Here is a 20,895-nt window from a genome sequence, read left to right on the forward strand (position 1 = left end):
AACAGCCACTTTACAATAGTGCATCTAAATCTATTAAGGGGGGGGGGTGCTCTAGTTCTCTCTCTCTCTCTCTCTCTCTCTCTCTCTCTCTCTCTCTCTCTCTCTCTCTCTCTCTATTACAAATGTCATATTATATATATATTTATATATACAGTGTTGTAACAATGTACAAATAGTTAAAATACACAAGGGAAAATTCTTTGTGGATCTGTGTAATCTGAGTGAAATAGGTATCTCTAATATGGTCATACGTTGGACAGGAGGTCTCTCTCTGGAACCTGAACTCTGTGAACTCCATCTAAGCTCACCCATGGATTCTGTCTCTCTCCCCCCCCTCCCCTAGATCAACTTTCTCTCATTTGTTCAGAGTCAGCCTGCCCTGAAATACTTTTGCCAGTGGCTTGTGACGGCAGCCATTGACCTACTATCACCAAACACACCAGCTTAGATATTTATGTCCCCATATAACCTTTCTCAGTTGTCCCCCAGACAGCAGTCCCCTCGGACTAGGGAGAAGTTCACCCTAACCACTTACACAGTGGAAAATAATGATGTTTTCATTCTCCTAATGGCTATGTTGAGGGCTGGCATTAGGTTATTCCCTTCCCATCATCCATCTGTGCCCACAAGCAAACCAATATGGGGTGGCGGGGTGGTTAGAGCGTTGGACGAGTAACCGGAAGGTTGCAAGTTCAAACCCCCGAGCTGACAAGGTACAAATCTGTCGTTCTGCCCCTGAACAGGCAGTTAACCCACTGTTCCTAGGCCGTCATTGAAAATAAGAATTTGTTCTTAACTGACTTGCCTGGTTAAATAAAGGTGAAATTAAAAAGTAAAAAGACCCGACAAGAGGTTTGCATCCTCTTGGGGCCGACTCAACATAGACACGCGCAGGCGAGGACATAACGGGGAATTGTTTTAATGAGAGGTGTGACACACATGGAAACGTCAACAAATGACTCCTCCAGTAACTAGCATTAGTCCACTGACTCCTCCAGTAACTAGCATTAGTCCACTGACTCCTCCAGTAACTAGCATTAGTCCACTGACTCCTCCAGTAACTAGCATTAGTCCACTGACTCCTCCAGTAACTACCATTAGTCCACTGACTCCTCCAGTAACTAGCATTAGTCCACTGACTCCTCCAGTAACTACCATTAGTCCACTGACTCCTCCAGTAACTACCATTAATCCACTGACTCCTCCAGTAACTAGCAGTAGTCCACTGAGTCCTCCAGTAACTAGCATTAGTCCACTGACTCCTCCAGTAACTACCATTAGTCAACTGACTCCTCCAGTAACTACCATTAGTCCACTGACTCCTCCAGTAACTACCATTAGTCCACTGACTCCTCCAGTAACTCTCGTTATGTCTTTCACATTGCAAGGCCTCAATTCGCTGCAAGAAATCACTGAAGTTGGAACATGGTTAGTATCATAAACAACCACTTGGGTAACTAGGGAATAGGATGGCATTTTGGATGCATACCCTATTTCACCTGCTGGGAGGCAATATAATGGGACTCTTTCATAGTATGGTCCATGTGAATTCTTTTGGACATTCCCAAAGCAATGAAATATGACTGGGTGACTTTTGAGACTTCTACATATGGAGTGTTGCCCTCCTGTTTCTATACCAAACACATGGTCTGTATGTGGTATGAACTAAACAGTATAGCTTGCACATGTCCTATTTGGTAACCTAGCACATGTCCTGGTTGGTAACCTAACACATGTCCTGTTTGGTAACCTAGCACATGTCCTGGTTGGTAACCTAACACATGTCCTGGTTGGTAACCTAGCACATGTCCTGGTTGGTAACCTGGCACATGTCCTGGTTGGTAACCTAGCACATGTCCTGGTTGGTAACCTGGCACATGTTCTGATTGGTAACCTAGCACATGTCCTGGTTGGTAACCTAGCATATTTTCTGGTTGGTAACCTAGCACATGTCCTGGTTGGTAACCTAGCATATTTTCTGGTTGGTAACCAAGCACATGTTCTGATTGGTAACCAGGCACATGTTCTGACCAAATCAACTTCAAATAACTCAGACAGACAGAAAGGCACTTTGGGAGCCTGGAAGGTAAAACATTTGGGAGCCTGGAAGGTAAAAAATAAAATATGGAAAGATATGGAAAGATCCAATATACTAAACTCAACACACTCCCATTTTCCCATACCATGAGTTAGGAAAGATAAAAATACAAATCAGGTAAAGACCCATTGGTCTGTCTAGGACAGGTCTGACATGGACAGGTCTGATTAGGACAGGTTGGTCTGCCTAGGAAAGGGCTGACTAGAACAGGTTTAACAAGGACAGGCCTGACTAGGACAGGTCTGACTAGGACAGGTCTGACTAGGACAGATCAGTCTGACTGGGACAGGTCTGACTAGGACAGGTGTATCTAGGAAAGGTCTGACTAGGACAGGTCTGACTAGGAAAGGTCTAACTGGGACAGATGTGTCTATGACAGGTCTGTCTAGGACAGGTCTGATTGGGACAGGTGTGTCTATGACAGGTCTGTCTAGGACAGGTGTGTCTATGACTGGTCTGTCTAGGACAGGTCTGACTGGGACAGGTGTATCTATGACAGGTCTGTCTAGGAAAGGTCTGACTGGGACAGGTGTATCTATGACAGGTCTGTCTAGGACAGGTCTGACTGGGACAGGTGTGTCTATGACAGGTCTGTCTAGGACAGGTGTGTCTATGACTGGTCTGTCTAGGACAGGTCTGACTGGGACAGGTGTACTATGACAGGTCTGTCTAGGACAGGTCTGACTGGGACAGGTGTATCTATGACAGGTCTGTCTAGGACAGGTGTGTCTATGACTGGTCTGTCTAGGACAGGTCTGTCTAGGAAAGGTCTGACTGGGACAGGTGTATCTATGACAGGTCTGTCTAGGACAGGTTTATCTATGACTGGTCTGTCTAGGACAGGTCTGTCTAGGAAAGGTCTGACTGGGACAGGTGATCTATGACAGGTCTGTCTAGGAAAGGTCTGACTTGGACAGGTGATCTATGACAGATCTGTTTAGGACAGGTGATCTATGACAGGTCTGTCTAGGAAAGGTCTGACTGGGACAGGTCTGTCTAGGACAGGTATTCAGTTAGATGTTTTAACTGCTCTGTAAATTATTAGCCTTGTCTGCTGCAGTTTCCTGGGAACTATAAACCATTAGCCTGAGTAGACCTGAACCACGTGTCTCTATTCTCTACCACCCAGGGCTCCCTAATGGTGCACGCACACACACACACACACACACACACACACACACACACACACACACACACACACACACACACACACACACACACACACACACACACACACACACACACACACACACACACACACACACGCACACGCACACGCACACACGCACGCACGCATACACCACACACACACACACACACGCACACACGCACGCACACACGCACACACGCACACACGCACTCACACACGCACACGCAAACGCACACACCACACACACACACACACACACACACACACACACACACACACACACACACACACACACACACACACACACACACACACACACACACACACACACACACAGGGTTAGGAGCTTGTATTGTACTGTAGAAACGTGACACAAGATAGAGATTGAAAGTGTGTTGGCTGTGTAAAGGTATACAGTGAGACATCTGTGTTGTGCGTGTGTGTAATGACTCAACAGTGTGTATCAACATTGGTCCCCCACCCAAAGGACATCAAGCCAGGGCCGGCCCCCGAACGATTCAGTGGGACGGGCATTTGATTTCTATATACGGGCCCGTTTTTCATGGTAAAAAAAAATATATAATTGTGTGTTATCTAGGATGAGCCATGACTAGAATACAGTCTATACAGTTTATAAAGGAGGTAAAACAGTATGTAAACATGATTTATTTTACCTTTATTTTACATTCTTACTTTCAATGACGGCCTAGAAACAGTGGGTTAACTGCCTGTTCAGGGGCAGAACGACAGATTTGTACCTTGTCAGCTCGGGGATTCGAACTTGCAACCTTTCAGTTACTAGTACAACGCTCTAACCACTAGGCTACCCTGCCGCCCCACATTATTAAAGTGACCAGTGTTCAATGACTATGTACATTGGGCAGCAGTGACTAAGGTTCAGGGCAGGGTACCGAGTGGAGACCTGCTAGTGGTGACTGTTTAACAGTCTGATTGGCTGGAGATAGAAGCTGTTCATCAGTCTCCTGGTCCCAGCTTTGTTGCACCTGTACTGTCTCCTCCTTCTAGATGGTAGCAGGATGAACAGGCCGTGGCTCGGGTGGCTGAGGTCTTTGATGATCTTCTTGGCCTTCCTGTGACACTGGGTGCTGTAGATGTCCTGGAGGGCAGGCAGTGTGCCCCCGATGATTCATTGGGTTGACCGAACCACCCTCTGGAAAGCCCTGCGGTTGTGGGCGGTGTAGTTGCCGTACCAGGCGGTGATACACCATTGAGAGCATCCTGTCAGGCTGTATCTGTAGTTTGTGAGGTTTATAGGTGCCAAGCCAAATTTCTTCAGCCTGCCGAGTTTGAAGAGACACTGTTGAACCTGCTTCACCACACTGTCTGTGTGAAGGGACTATCAGGTCGTCAGTGATGTGCACAGTTTGGAACTCAAAGCTTTTGACCCTCTCCACTGCAGCCCCCCCGTGTGGGGTTATTTTTGATGTTTTTTTTCTCTTTCATTCTTTCTTTGACTTCCAGGATGTCGTAAATGATTCCTGTTACTTAAACCAGAGGAGAGGAGTGATCATATCAAGCCAAGTAACTCACTGGGTAGATGCGGTCTCAAAGGTCTTGTATTGCTCAGTTGGTTAGAGCAAGGTGCTTGCGATGCTGGGGTTGTGGGTTTGATTCCCGCTTGTGCCACCCATACGGAAATGTCTGAAAGCACAAGTTGCCTTGAATGAAAGCGTCCGCTAAATGCCATATTTATTATTATATTATTCAAAGGTCCTGAGCTGGATGCTAACTGCCCTCTATGGATCAATGTCATGCTGCATGTACGCCAGCCACTGCTGGATTGAGCCACTAACGACAGAACGGTCTCCCAGTTTAGCATTTTGCATTAGCATTATAGTTACGGCTTGCTTGGGATCCAACACATCGGCTCTATTGGGCTCAGCTAGTCCAGAGAAAAGAGGTTGAACCGCAAGCTCTAGGGAAGAAAGGGAAACGCAATATAGACTAAAATATAACATGTTTTTTTCATACTTTTCCTTTGTTTGTTTTCATAAATTTTAGGTTTTAAAACAGCACATTTGAAGATTGTCAGTAATAACAGATATATCGCTACAGCCTCTGACAGTTTATTTGAGCCCTCTGGGATTTGAACCTCCATGGAAATCTAGATTCCGCACCATCATTACATTTACGATCAATTCTGCACCATAATCTCATTTTGGTTGCTTTATTTACAGTACATTCTGCACCATAATCTCATTTTGGTTGCTTTATTTACAGTAAATTCTGCACCATAATCTAATTTTGGTTGCTTTATTTACAGTAAATTCTGCACCATAATCTCATTTTGGTTGCTTAATTTACAGTAAATTCTGCTCCATAATCTCATTTTGGTTGCTTAATTTACAGTAAATTCTGCACCATAATCTCATTTTGGTTGCTTTAGTTACATTAAATTCTGCACCATAATCTCATTTTGGTTGCTTAATTTACAGTAAATTCTGCTCCATAATCTCATTTTTGTTGCTTAATTTACAGTAAATTCTGCACCATAATCTCATTTTGGTTGCTTAATTTACAGTAAATTCTGCTCCATAATCTCATTTTGGTTGCTTAATTTACAGTAAATTCTGCTCCATAATATAATTTTGGTTGCTTTATTTACAGTAAATTCTGCACCATAATCTCATTTTGGTTGCTTAATTTACAGTAAATTCTGTACCATAATCTCATTTTGGTTGCTTAATTTACAGTAAATTCTGCTCCATAATATCATTTTGGTTGCTTAATTTACAGTAAATTCTGCTCCATAATATCATTTTGGTTGCTTAATTTACAGTAAATTCTGCTCCATAATATCATTTTGGTTGCTTAATTTACAGTAAATTCTGCATCATAATCTCATTTTGGTTGCTTAATTTACAATAAATTCTGCACCATAATCTCATTTTAGTTGCTTAATTTACAGTAAATTCTGCTCCATAATATCATTTTGGTTGCTTAATTTACAGTAAATTCTGCTCCATAATATCATTTTGGTTGCTTTATTTACAGTAAATTCTGCTCCATAATATCATTTTGGTTCACAAACACACATGGGTGTGATTATTCTACAGTGGTCCCTGTACCGGTGTGATTAGAACCAAATATTTCTAGCATCCAGTTTCGAATGAAGCAACAATCAGCATTTGAGCTGGCCACACTGTTTTTCAGAAACATTTTGCACAAACACAGTCCATACAAAGTTTTGTCCAGAATGTTAACAGATTTTTAGGATGCAATGTCGAGACATTCACAGAAGTAGCTAAGGCATAACACAATCATCCAAACCGGAAAAATGTAGGCAACATTTGTCCTCGCGCTAAGTGAGGAACGATTGACAACAGTAGATAGATCAGTAGAACAGTAGATAGAACAGTAGACACAACAGTAGAACACTAGATACAACAGTAGATGAGAGTAGTTAGAACAGTAGATGATTGAGTCAAATCAAATCAAATTTTATTTGTCACATACACATGGTTAGCAGATGTTAATGCGAATGTAGCGAAATGCTTGTGCTTCTAGTTCCGACAATGCAGTGATAACCAGTCTGCAATACCAACATGTTTCAAGCAGACCACTATAGTTCCTGTGCCCAAGAACACAAAGGCGTCCTGCCTAAATGACTACAGACCCGTAGCACTCACGTCTGTAGCCATGAAGTTTGTCATGGCTCACATCAACACCATTATCCCAGAAACCCTAGACCCACTTCAATTTGCATACCGACAAACAGATCCACAGATGATGCAATCTCTATTGCACCCCACACTGCCCTTTCCCACCTGGACAAAAGGAACACTTATGTGAGAATGCTATTCATTGACTACAGCTCAGTGTTCAACACCATAGTGCCCTCAAAGCTCATCACTAAGCTAAGGATCCTGGGACTAAACACCTCCCTCTGCAACTGGATCCTGGACTTCCTGACGGGCCTCCCTCAGGTGGTGAGGGTAGGTAACAACACATCTGTCACGCTGATCCTCAACACTGGAGCTCCCCAGGGGTGCGTGCTCAGTCCCCTCCTGTACTCCCTGTTCACCCAGGACTGCATGGCCAGGCACGACTCCAACACCATTAAGTTTGCAGACGACACAACAGTGGTAGGCCTGATCACTGACAACGACGAGACAGCCTATAGGGAGGAGGTCAGAGACCTGGCCGGGTGGTGCCAGAATAACAACCTATCCCTCAACGTAACCAAGACTAAGGAGATGATTGTGGACTACAGGAAAAGGAGGACCGAGCACGTCCCCATTCTCATCGACGGGACTGTAATGGAGCAGGTTGAGCGCTTCAAGTTCCTTGGTGTTCACATCAACAACAAACTAGAATGGTCCAAACACACCAAGACAGTCGTGAAGAGGGCACGACAAAGCCTATTCCCCATCAGAAAACTAAAAAGATTTGGCATGGGTCCTGAGATCCTCAAAGGGTTCAACAGCTGCAACATCGAGAGCGTCCTGACCGGTTGCATCACTGCCTGGTACGGCAATTGCTCGGCCTCTGACCGCAAGGCACTACAAAGGTAGTGCGTACGGCCCAGTACATCACTGGGGCCGAGCTCCCTGCCATCCAGGACCTCTATACCAGGTGGTGTCAGAGGAAGGCCCTAATAATTGTCAAAGACCCCAGCCACCCCAGTCATAGACTGTTCTCTCTACTACTGCATGGCAAGCGGTACCGGAGTGCCAAGTCTAGGTCAAAAAGGCTTCTCAACGGTTTTTACTCCCAAACCATAAGACTCCTGAACAGGTAATCAAATGGCTACCCGGACTATTTGCATTGTGATTCCCCCCCCCACAATCCCACTTTTTACGCTGCTGCTACTCTCTGTTTATCATATCTGCATAGTCACTTTAACTATACATTCATGTACATACTACCTCAATTGGGCCGACCAACCAGTGCTCCTGCACATTGGCTAACCGGGCTATCTGCATTGTGTCCCACCACCAACCAACCCCTCTTTACACTAGTGCTATTCTCTGTTTATCATATATGCATAGTCACTTTAACCATATGTACATACTACCTCAATCAGCCTGACTAACCGGTGACTATGTAGCCTCGCTCCTTTTAAAGCTTCGCTCCTGTATATAGCCTGTCTTTTTACTGTTGTTTTATTTCTTTACCTACCTATTGTTAACCTAATACCTTTATTATACTAATGGTTAGCACCTGTTGTATTCGGCTCACGTGACAAATTAACTTTAATTTGATTTGAGATAGAACAGTAGATACAACAGTAGATAGTAGAATAGATAGAACAGTAGATATAACAGTAGTAAGTTAGATAGAACAGAAGAAAGAACACTAGATAGTACAATAGATACAACAGTAGATAGCACAGTAGAACATTACATAGAACAGTAGATATAACAGTAGAACAGTAGATATAACAGTAGAACAGTAGATATAACATTATATTTAAAATTAGAACAGTAGAACAATAGATAGAACAGTAGAACATTACATAGAACAGTAGGTAGAACAGTAGATATATCATTAGAACAGTAGAACAGTAGATAGAACAGTAGATATATCATTAGAACAGTAGAACAGTAGATAGAACAGTAGGTAGAACAGTAGATATATCATTAGAACAGTAGAACAGTAGATAGAACAGTAGATATAGTAGATAGAAAAGTAGACAGAACAGTATAATAGTAGACAGAACAGTAGACAGAACAGTATAACAGTAGACAGAACAGTAGACAGAACAGTATAACAGTAGACAGAACAGTAGACAGAACAGTATAACAGTAGACAGAACAGTAGACAGAACAGTAGACAGAACAGTAGAACAGTAGATATAAAAGTAGATATAACAGTAGAACAGTAGGTAGAACAGTAGGTAGAACGGTAGAACAGTAGATAGAACAGTAGGTAGAACGGTAGAACAGTAGATAGAACAGTAGATACAACAGTAGGTACAACAGTAGAACAGTAGATATAACAGTAGATATAACAGTAGAACAGTAGGTAGAACAGTAGGTAGAACGGTAGAACAGTAGATAGAACAGTAGATATAACAGTAGATATAACATTAGAACAGTAGGTAGAACAGTAGATATAACAGTGGATAGAACAGTAGATATAAAAGTAGATATAACAGTAGATATAACAGTAGATATAACAGTAGAACAGTAGGTAGAACAGTAGATATAAAAGTAGATATAACAGTAGATATAACATTAGAACAGTAGGTACAACAGTAGGTACACCAGTAGGTACAACAGTAGAACAGTAGACAGAACAGTAGACAGAACAGTAAACAGAACAGTAGATATAACAGTAGATATAACAGTAGATATAACAGTAGATATAACAGTAGATATAACAGTAGGTATAACAGTAGGTATAACAGTAGATATAACAGTAGATATAACAGTAGATATAACAGTCGATAGAACAGTAGAACAGTCGATAGAACAGTAGATATAACAGTAGATATAACAGTCGATATAACAGTAGAACAGTAGAACAGTAGATATAACAGTAGATAGTAGATATAACAGTAGATATAACAGTAGATATAACAGTAGATATAACAGTAGATATAACAGTAGATATAACAGTAGATATAACAGTCGATATAACAGTAGATATAACAGTAGATAGAACAGTCGATAGAACAGTAGATATAACAGTAGATAGAACAGTCGATAGAACAGTAGATATAACAGTCGATATAACAGTAGATATAACAGTAGATATAACAGTAGATATAACAGTAGATATAACAGTAGAACAGTAGGTAGAACAGTAGATATAAAAGTAGATATAACAGTAGATATAACATTAGAACAGTAGGTACAACAGTAGGTACACCAGTAGGTACAACAGTAGAACAGTAGACAGAACAGTAGACAGAACAGTAGATATAACAGTAGATATAACAGTAGATATAACAGTAGGTATAACAGTAGGTATAACAGTAGGTATAACAGTAGATATAACAGTAGATATAACAGTAGATATAACAGTCGATAGAACAGTAGAACAGTCGATAGAACAGTAGATATAACAGTAGATATAACAGTCGATATAACAGTAGAACAGTAGAACAGTAGATATAACAGTAGATATAACAGTAGATATAACAGTAGATATAACAGTAGATATAACAGTAGATATAACAGTCGATAGAACAGTAGAACAGTCGATAGAACAGTAGATATAACAGTAGATATAACAGTCGATATAACAGTAGAACAGTAGAACAGTAGATATAACAGTCGATAGAACAGTAGATATAACAGTAGATAGAACAGTAGATATAACAGTAGATAGAACAGTAGATATAACAGTAGATATAACAGTAGATATAACAGTAGATATAACAGTAAAACAGTAGATATAACAGTAGAACAGTAGATATAACAGTAGATATAACAGTAGATATAACAGTAGATATAACATTAGAACAGTAGATATAACATTAGAACAGTAGATAGAACAGTAGATATAACAGTAGATAGATCAGTATATATAACAGTAGGTATAACAGTAGATATAACAGTAGGTATAACAGTAGATATAACAGTAGATATAACAGTAGGTATAACAGTATATTTAACAGTAAAACAGTAGATAGAACAGTAGGTATAACAGTAGATATAACAGTAGGTATAACAGTAGATATAACAGTAGATATAACAGTATATATAACAGTCGATATAACAGTAGATATAACAGTATATATAACAGTATATTTAACAGTAAAACAGTAGATATAATATAATAATAATAATATATGCCATTTAGCAGACGCTTTTATATACTTACAGTCATGTGATATACATTCACGTATGGGTGGTCCCGGGGATAACAGTATATTTAACATGCTCTAAAACTGAGCTACACAGGATATAACAGTAGAACAGTAGATAGAACAGTAGATAACAGTATATTTAACAGTAGAACAGTAGATATAACAGTGGATAGAACAGTAGATAGAGCAGTAGAACAGTAGGTAGAACAGTATAACAGTTGATAGAGCATTAGAACAGTAGGTAGAACAATAGATATAACAGTGGATATAACAGTAGGTAGAACAGTAGAACAGTAGATATAACAGTGGATAGAACAGTAGATAGTAATATAATAATAATATATATGCCATTTAGCAGACGCTTTTATCCAAAGCGACTTACAGTCATGTGTGCATACATTCTACGTATGGGTGGTCCCGGGGATCGAACCCACTACCCTGGCGTTACAAGCGCCATGCTCTACCAACTGAGCTACAGAAGGACCAGATAGAGCAGTAGAACAGTAGGTAGAACAGTATAACAGTGGATAGAAGATAGTTAGGTACTGTAATGCCAATGTTCCTTTTAGGAGTGTAAATTCTACAAAAAAGAATCATATAGATTGTCATGTTTCTTGATTAGATCAAATCTAATGAGATACACTATGAAACAACCCCCAAAATATATTCACTCTCCTTCCCCATATGTTCTCTTTCCTTCACTTCTTAAGGCTTTATTCCTGGTTCCGTGTGATGTTATGAGCCCTTCCAGGTCGCACAAGCCAAGGCTTCTTACTTTTATTATATAGATTCAAGGGCTCGTACGTTTCTAGCTTTCCTTTGAGTCTGGCCTTCCGATTGAACTGACAGAGAGACAGCTGAGCTGTGTTTCCTCTGATATGTGCTGACGGACACACGCACACGCACATGCACACGCACACGCACACGCACACGCACACGCACCCTTGAGTTCTGATGTGTACTTTCACACCCTCTCCACCATTAATCTTCTGTACTTCCTAAACCCTTCTTCTTTAACTTCTCCCTTCCTCTTTGTCTTCCCAGAATCTTCAATAGCCAACTTCCTTTAACCATCTCCTCCTCCTCTTCTCCGCCTCCCCTTCCCCCTCCTCTAACTCCCCCTCCTCCTTCTCTATCTCCCCTTCGTTGTCCTCCTCGTCTTCCTCCTCCACTATTTCCTCCTCTTTCTCCTCCTCCTCCATCTACCCTAATATCTCCCCCTCCTTTGCCTCCTCCTCCTCCACTATTTCCTCCTCTCTCCTCTTTCTCCTCCTCCTCCTCCACTATTTCCTCCTCTCTCCTCTTTCTCCTCCTCCATCTACCCTAATATCTCCTCCTCCTTTGCCTCCTCCTCCTCCACTATTTCCTCTATCTCCTCGTTCTCCTCCATCTACCCTAATATCTCCTCCTCCTCTATCCCCTGTAACCCATCCTCCTTTTTCTCCTCCTCCTCTACCTTCTGCTCTTCCTCCTCCTGCTCTTCCTCCTCCTTCACTTCTTCCTCTTCCTCATCCTTAACCCTTGGATCCCGGAGGTGCTAATGTGTGACTGGGATTATTTATAGAATGTTCTAAATGGTCTAGAATGTAAAGAACAGGAACCCAACTAGGATAAATGAGTTCTATGATCATTTGTAAATTGTGAGCATGCACACAGAGTTAAGGGGGTAACTGGGTGTGGACATCAAAGGATGGATTGTAGATCACACACACACACACACACAACATTATTAATCTCATATGCATATGTATATACTGTACTCTACATCATCGACTGCATCCTTATGTAACACATGTATCACTAGCCACTTTAACTATGCCACTTTGTTTACTTTGTCTACACACTCATCTCATATGTATATACTGTACTCGATACCATCTACTGTATGCTGCTCTGTACCATCACTCATTCATATATCCTTATGTACATGTTCCTTATCCCCTTACACTGTGTATAAGACAGTAGTTTTGGAATTGTTAGTTAGATTACTTGTTGGTTATCACTGCATTGTCGGAACTAGAAGCACAAGCATTTCGCTACACTCGCATTAACATCTGCTAACCATGTGTATGTGACAAATAAAATTTGATTTGATTTGACACACACGTGTGTTCTAAGGCAGGCTGTTATAATCCAAGTCATGATGGTGATTCCCCAAAGCGTCCACACACAGCATGCCAGTCAATGGAGAGAGAGAGAGAGAGTTCACAGAATATCTCTTTAGATTCACAGTATATGATAGGACTCGAGACTGGACCTGTGTTTGTGTGTCTGGTCTTAGGAGATAGTACATCTCCCTTCTGACAAAATGATGTTGGTGATTTTCCAGATATAATGAAGTAACAAGGTGTTGTTTGTACAATGAGAAAAACTGATAACCAGGAATAAGATGAATGTCCTAAACTGTGGGTTTCTTTCTCAGAATGGAATTAAAGTTCAGTGGAAAACACATAGGAGGGACATAGAGAGACCTGGGGGAGAGATAGATAAGTTACCACCTGTCATTTTCCATTTGGATATTGTCATCTATCACACGCTCATACACAGCACTCATATACTCACATAAAACCTACAGTATGGTGGCCTACAGGTTAAAACACACAACGTAACGCCAAGCAGACGACAGGGCTAAGATAAACACACAACGTAACGCCAAGCAGACGACAGATAAACACACAACGTAAAGCCGAGCAGACGACAGATAAACACACAACGTAAAGCCGAGCAGACGACAGGGCTAAGATAAACACACAACGTAACATCAAGCAGACGACAGGGCTAAGATAAACACACAACGTAAAGCCAAGCAGACGACAGATAAACACACAACGTAAAGCCAAGCAGACGACAGATAAACACACAACGTAACATCAAGCAGACGACAGGGCTAAGATAAACACACAACGTAAAGCCAAGCAGACAGATAAACACACAACGTAACGCCAAGCAGACGACAGGGCTAAGATAAACACACAACGTAACATCAAGCAGACGACAGGGCTAAGATAAACACACAACGTAAAGCCAAGCAGACGACAGATAAACACACAACGTAACATCAAGCAGACGACAGATAAACACACAACGTAACATCAAGCAGACGACAGATAAACACACAACGTAACATCAAGCAGACGACAGATAAACACACAACGTAACATCAAGCAGACGACAGATAAACACACAACGTAATGCCAAGCAGACGACAGGGCTAAGATAAACACACAACGTAAAGCCAAGCAGACGACAAATAAACACACAACGTAAAGCCAAGCAGACGACAGATAAACACACAACGTAACGCCAAGCAGACGACAGATAAACACACAACACAACTGACCATAGGTCAGCCTCTAAGGCCAACTGCTCTGTTGATGACAGACAGGGTCAACCCTGTCCTTGTAACCACTGCCTTGTAACCACTACCTTGTAACCATTATGGAGAAAGATACAGTTGCCAGTTTGAATATGAGCCAACAAGGTGTACGATAAGGTTTCCAGTTTGAATATCTGAGCCAACAAGGTGAAAGATAAGGTTGCCAGTTTGAATCCCTGAGCCAACAAGGTGAAAGATAAGGTTGCCAGTTTGAATCCCTGTGTCAGGACCCGGTTACGAACCCGGGTCTCCGGAGTGTGAAACAGTCACTTAACCAACTGAGCCACGAATAGTTGGCAGAACCCAGAAGATGAGGCAGACACAGCAGTACTTGAGACGGTGTATTTAATGAAGTAAAAAGTGAAGTTCTTCAGGAAAACATGTAACTCCACAACCTCAAAAGGAATTCCACAAGAACAAAGGTAATCCTCCAAGACAAAAAGGTAAATCCACAAGGTGGAAGGTATAGCACAAAAAGCCTCAAAAAATACTCAAAAACAAACAAGAACAAAAAACAGAATTCCACAAGAGAGTCCACCGGGATCAACAAGAGTTCACAGAGAACTAGGGCTGGGTGCTAACATATAAACACAGAGCAAAGGACTGAGGAAACAAAGGGTTTAAATACAATCAGGGGAAACGAGGCACAGGTGCAAATAATAATGGGGATCAAGGGAAAACAAAAGGTCAAAAGGCACAATGGGGGCATCTAGTGACCAAAAACCAGAACAACCCTGGCCAAATCCTGACACCCTGAGCCAACAAGGTGAAAGATAAGGTTGCCAGTTTGAATCCCTGGGCCAACAAGGTGAAAGATAAGGTTGCCAGTTTGAAAACCTGAGCCAACAAGGTGAAAGATAAGGTTGCCAGTTTGAATCCCTGGGCCAACAAGGTGAAAGATAAGGTTGCCAGTTTGAAAACCTGAGCCAACAAGGTGAAAGATAAGGATGCCAGTTTGAATCCCTGAGCCAAGAAGGTGAAAGATAAGGTTGCCAGTTTGAATCCCTGAGCCAACAAGGTGAAAGATAAGGTTGCCAGTTTGAATCCCTGAGCCAACAAGGTGAAAGATAAGGTTGCCTGTTTGAATCCCTGGGCCAACAAGGTGAAAGATAAGGTTGCCTGTTTGAATCCCTGGGCCAACAAGGTGAAAGATAAGGTTGCCTGTTTGAATCCCTGGGCCAACAAGGTGAAAGATAAGGTTGCCTGTTTGAATCCCTGGGCCAACAAGGTGAAAGATAAGGTTGCCTGTTTGAATCCCTGGGCCAACAAGGTGAAAGATAAGGTTGCCAGTTTGAATCCCTGAGCCAACAAGGTGAAAAATCGCCTGTCATTCTGCCCTTGAGAAAGGCAGTTTATGCCCTACAACTCCCCGGACACCCCCACCTCTCTTATTCAAAGGGGTTGGGTTAAAAGTGAATGTCAAGTTTCATATAAATATATTTAGCCTTCCTAAAGGTATGCGTGTATTGCTATTACTAGCGATTTTTCCATGTATAGTGTATTATAGTCATGTGTTTTCATCTGACATCATGTATTCTTTGCCAGTAGTATAGTGTATTGTACCGTGTGTTTTTCCTTCTACTGATCCCGAAGTTTCCCCAATATCACTATATCAGATTATTTCCCTTTACATGTCTAATAAAAACCTAACAGCAAAACAACTGACATTTTAAAGTGGAATTATAGCTTTAATTCGATATGTTTCCTTCCACTTCCTTCTTTCCTTCTTTCCTTCTTTCCTTCTTTCCTTCTTTCCTTCTTTCCTTCTTTCCTTCCTTCCTTCCTTCCTTCCTTCCTTCCTTCCTTCCTTCCTTCCTTCCTTCCTTCCTTCCTTCCTTCCTTCCTTCCTTCCTTCCACAGCGATTCAGTGAAATGTTTTGGATCTTGTTAAATGATAATTTAAAGCAGCTATAAATTGCTAATACATTTTTACCTTTTATATAACTTCCAATTATATCCCATAAAATGTTTTTTATTTTTTTTATTTTTTTAAATACCTTAAAATGCTGTATTTTGAGAGGTTTCAGAAAATTTAATTCAAAGGAATGAACTTTCCTCCTTTCTTTGAAATCTCTTCAATCTGCCACACACGTCGTTAAAGTGCCTAATGGTTTTGGGCCAAGCGTTTATGAGGTCGGAATAGAACACAGAGCAGGATGGAACCTCAGAACAGAATGAACCTGTTGTGGAGGCTGACACTGACCTGCCTGACACACAGAGACAGACAGAGGCAGCCTCAGAGCCCCTTTTCCCCTCCTTTAAAAGAGGTCAGAGCAGGATAGAACCTCAGAACAGAATGAACCTGTTGTGGAGGCTGACACTGACCTGCCTGACACACAGAGACAGACAGAGGCAGCCTCAGAGTCCCTTTTCCCCTCATTTAAAAGAGGTCAGAGCAGGATAGAACCTCAGAACAGAATGAACCTGTTGTGGAGGCTGACACTGACCTGCCTGACACACAGAGACAGACAGAGGCAGCCTCAGAGCCCCTTTTCCCCTCCTTTAAAAGAGGTCAGAGAAGGATTAGAACACAATGATAGTTAGGTGAAGTTCCTCTCTGTTGACGTGCCAACTGTAACCAAGGGCAAGTGCTAGAAATGCCATGATTGGTTGTTCGACTGAGCCAAATTCAACCAATGACAGTCATGCCTGGGAAAGTTTGGCCCATAATGACAGATGGGACTGAGAGACACTGGCTCCATCACTGGGTGGGAAGATTCCACAAAGGAGAGAAGAGGAGATTGATTCTTCCTCCTAGATTTCAATGGCTAAATACCAGAACGGTCCACTCAACACTCAAAGAGGTTGTTTTGACATCTAAGAGGTCATCTGAGTTTGTTCCTTCTACTAAGAGAGGGTGATGCCTTTAGGTCAACTAGTGGTCTGTTAGAGAGACAGAGAGAGAGAGAGAGAGAGAGAGAGATAGAGAGAGAAGGTGACAGAGAGACAGAGAGAAAAGGAGAGAGAAAGACAGAGTTAGAGAGACAGAGAGAAAAGGAGAGAGAAAGACAGAGAGAGAGAGACAGAGAGAAAAGGAGAGAGAAAGACAGAGTTAGAGAGAAAAGGAGAGAGAAAGACAGAGAGAGAGAGACAGAGAGAAAAGGAGAGAGAAAGACAGAGAGAGAGAGACAGAGAGAAAAGGAGAGAGAAAGACAGAGAGAGAGAGACAGAGAGAAAAGGAGAGAGAAAGACAGAGAGAGAGAGAGAGACAGACAGAGAGAAAAGGAGAGAGAAAGACAGAGAGAGAGACAGAGAGAAAAGGAGAGAGAAAGACAGAGAGAGAGAGACAGAGAGAGAGAGAAGGTGACAGAGAGATAGAGAGAGAAGGTGACAGAGAGAAAGAGAGAAAAGGAGAGAGAAAGACAGAGAGAGAGACAGAGAGAAAAGGAGAGAGAAAGACAGAGAGAGAGACAGAGAGAAAAGGAGAGAGAAAGACAGAGAGAGAGAGAGAGAGAGAGAAAAGGAGAGAGAAAGACAGAGTTAGAGACAGAGAGAGAGAAGGTGACAGAGAGAAAGAGAGAAAAGGAGAGAGAAAGACAGAGAGAGAGAGACAGAGAGAAAAGGAGAGAGAAAGACAGAGAGGGAGAGACAGAGAGAAAAGGAGAGAGAAAGACAGAGAGAGAGAGACAGAGAGAAAAGGAGAGAGAAAGACAGAGAGAGAGAGACAGAGAGAAAAGGAGAGAGAAAGACAGAGAGAGAGAGACAGAGAGAGAGAGAGAGAAGGTGACAGAGAGATAGAGAGAGAGAGAAGGTGACAGAGAGATAGAGAGAGAGAGAAGGTGACAGAGAGATAGAGAGAGAAGGTGACAGAGAGATAGAGAGAGAGAGAAGGTGACAGAGAGATAGAGAGAGAAGGTGACAGAGAGATAGAGAGAGAAGGTGACAGAGAGATAGAGAGAGAAGGTGACAGAGAGAAAGAGAGAAAAGGAGAGAGAAAGACAGAGAGAGAGACAGAGAGAAAAGGAGAGAGAAAGACAGAGAGAGAGACAGAGAGAAAAGGAGAGAGAAAGACAGAGAGAGAGAGAGAACTAGAAAGGGAAAGTGAGGCAGGGGGGAAGGTGAGGGAGAAAAGGTGATCCTTTGTTTGAAATGTCCGTTAGAGGGATTAAGTTTAAACATGTTGACTATTTCAATCAGAAAGCCTTGTTTTGACTGCTCTGGAGTCATGAGGTGGGAGACAACTGTGATGTAAGTCAATGGAAGTCAACTGTGTGGCTGGGACATGGACTCAGCTGAGTTCAGTTGTTCAGAGTTGCTTCAAAGAGAAGACTGTCGATACCTCACTGTCCAATCCAGGTGCAGCTACAAACACAGCGCTGGCCAGTGATATCCTAGCTAGCTTGGGTACCAGACTGCTTCTACATTCAACAAACAGGCGGGCACTTCAGGTGAGTTATGTCCTCTTGGTTCGGAGCAACAGAATGTATTCTTAATGAAGATATGCAGTATTATATTGCATTACGTACTGTAAGTGTTGACTCTTGGCATGGGGACTTTGGAATACATTCAGAAGCAATCTGAAAAGAAAAAGAGCATATTCAAGCACTATGGCTCCATTAACTTATGGAGAGAGAGAAAGGGATGCCTTACAATTTACCATTGAAATGGAATGTTACATACTCGTCACATACATACTATGAGCTGACAAGTTAAAACATCTGTCGTTCTGCCCCTGAGCAAGGCCGTTAAATGTTTTATTTATTTATTCTTTATTTAACTAGGCAAGTCAGTTAAGAACAAATTCTTATTTTCAATGACAGCCTAGGAACAGTGGGATAACTGCCTGTTCAGGGGCAGAACAACAGATTTGTACTTTGTCAGCTCAGGGATTTGAACTTGCAACCTTCCGGTTACTAGTCCAACTCTCTAACCACTAGGCTACCCTGCCGGACCCACTGTTCCCTGTGGACGTGGATGTCGATTAAGGAAGCCCCCCGCTCCTCTCTGATTCAGAGACACATTTCAGTTGAATGCATTCAGTTGTACAACTGACTAGGTATCCCCCTTTTCTCTTTCCTGTGCCCTTTATCCCTCTATTCCAAGCTGGTCCAAGCATACAGCAGTAGGGGTAGCTAGTATTTCACTGTACCAATGAATTCAACAGAAAGGTTACAGAAACCCTGTAGCTTCCCAGCAGAGCAGAGATGAATTGAATTTCTCAGTACAATAGTATCTCAATAGGATCAGGCCCAAGCGGCAGCTAATTCCCAGGGCCACCCACACGATTCATTCATTACCTCGCTTACTTGCAAAGGCTAATCATCATCTCTCTCTCTCTCTCTCTCTCTCTCTCTCTCTCTGTCTCTCTCTCTCTCTCTCTCTCTCTCTCTCTCTCTCTCTCTCTCTCTCTCTCTCTCTCTCTCTCTCTCTCTGGCACTCTGTTCTTTCTGTTCAGCCTTGTTGAAATAAACATGTAGGGGGCCGTGTTTTACTTTCACAAGTAGCAACTTGTCGGGTAACTTCCCCCCCCCCCCGACACACACACACACCTTCGACCCCATCCCACCCTCCCCTCCAAACACCTCTCTCTGAGAACAATGAAGTCCTATTGGCTCATCTGCCAGTATGATAGGGAGATTATGTGCACCGTGAACCAGGGCTTTTCATGGTTCCAGGGCTTTTCATTGTTCCAGGGCTCTTCATTGTTCCAGTGCTCTTCATTGTTCCAGGGCTTTACATTGTTCCAGGGCTTTTCATTGTTCCAGGGCTTTTCATTGTTCCAGGGCTTTTCATTGTTCCAGGGCTTTTCATTGTTCCAGTGCTTTTCATTGTTCCAGGGCTTTTCATTGTTCCAGGGCTTTTCATTGTTCCAGGGCTTTTCATTGTTCCAGTGCTTTTCATTGTTCCAGGGCTTTTCATTGTTCCAGGGCTTTTCATTGTTCCAGGGCTTTTCATTGTTCCAGGGCTTTTCATTGTTCCAGGGCTTTTCATTGTTCCAGGGCTTTTCATTGTTCCAGTGCTTTTCATTGTTCCAGGGCTTTTCATTGTTCCAGGGCTTTTCATTGTTCCAGGGCTTTACATTGTTCCAGGGCTTTTCATTGTTCCAGGGCTTTTCATTGTTCCAGGGCTTTTCATTGTTCCAGGGCTTTTCATTGTTCCAGGGCTTTTCATTGTTCCAGGGCTTTTCATTGTTCCAGGGCTTTTCATTGTTCCAGGGCTTTTCATTGTTCCAGGGCTTTTCATTGTTCCAGGGCTTTGCATTGTTCCACAGTGTTTATGGGTTTATCCCTTTAAATAAACTAAAAATAAATAGTTTGTTCCCCAGTAATCTGCCATGGAACTGATTCAGCGTTTGAAGGAACTTTTTAGGATGGGGAATTCCCAACCGGAATGCGTAATGTTATGCAAGGCCGACCGTTGTGTTGTTGAGGTCAGGTACAGTAACTTGTTTCAACTCTCAAATCTTACAACAGTAAATACAGATGGTTTATCCAAAATAAACCCAAATCTAATTCCCCATTAATCCTTGAAGCCTGTAGTAGTTTACAGTA

This window comes from Oncorhynchus gorbuscha, linkage group LG12, assembly GCF_021184085.1.
Source record: "Oncorhynchus gorbuscha isolate QuinsamMale2020 ecotype Even-year linkage group LG12, OgorEven_v1.0, whole genome shotgun sequence".
NCBI classification, from domain to species: Eukaryota; Metazoa; Chordata; class Actinopteri; order Salmoniformes; family Salmonidae; genus Oncorhynchus; species Oncorhynchus gorbuscha.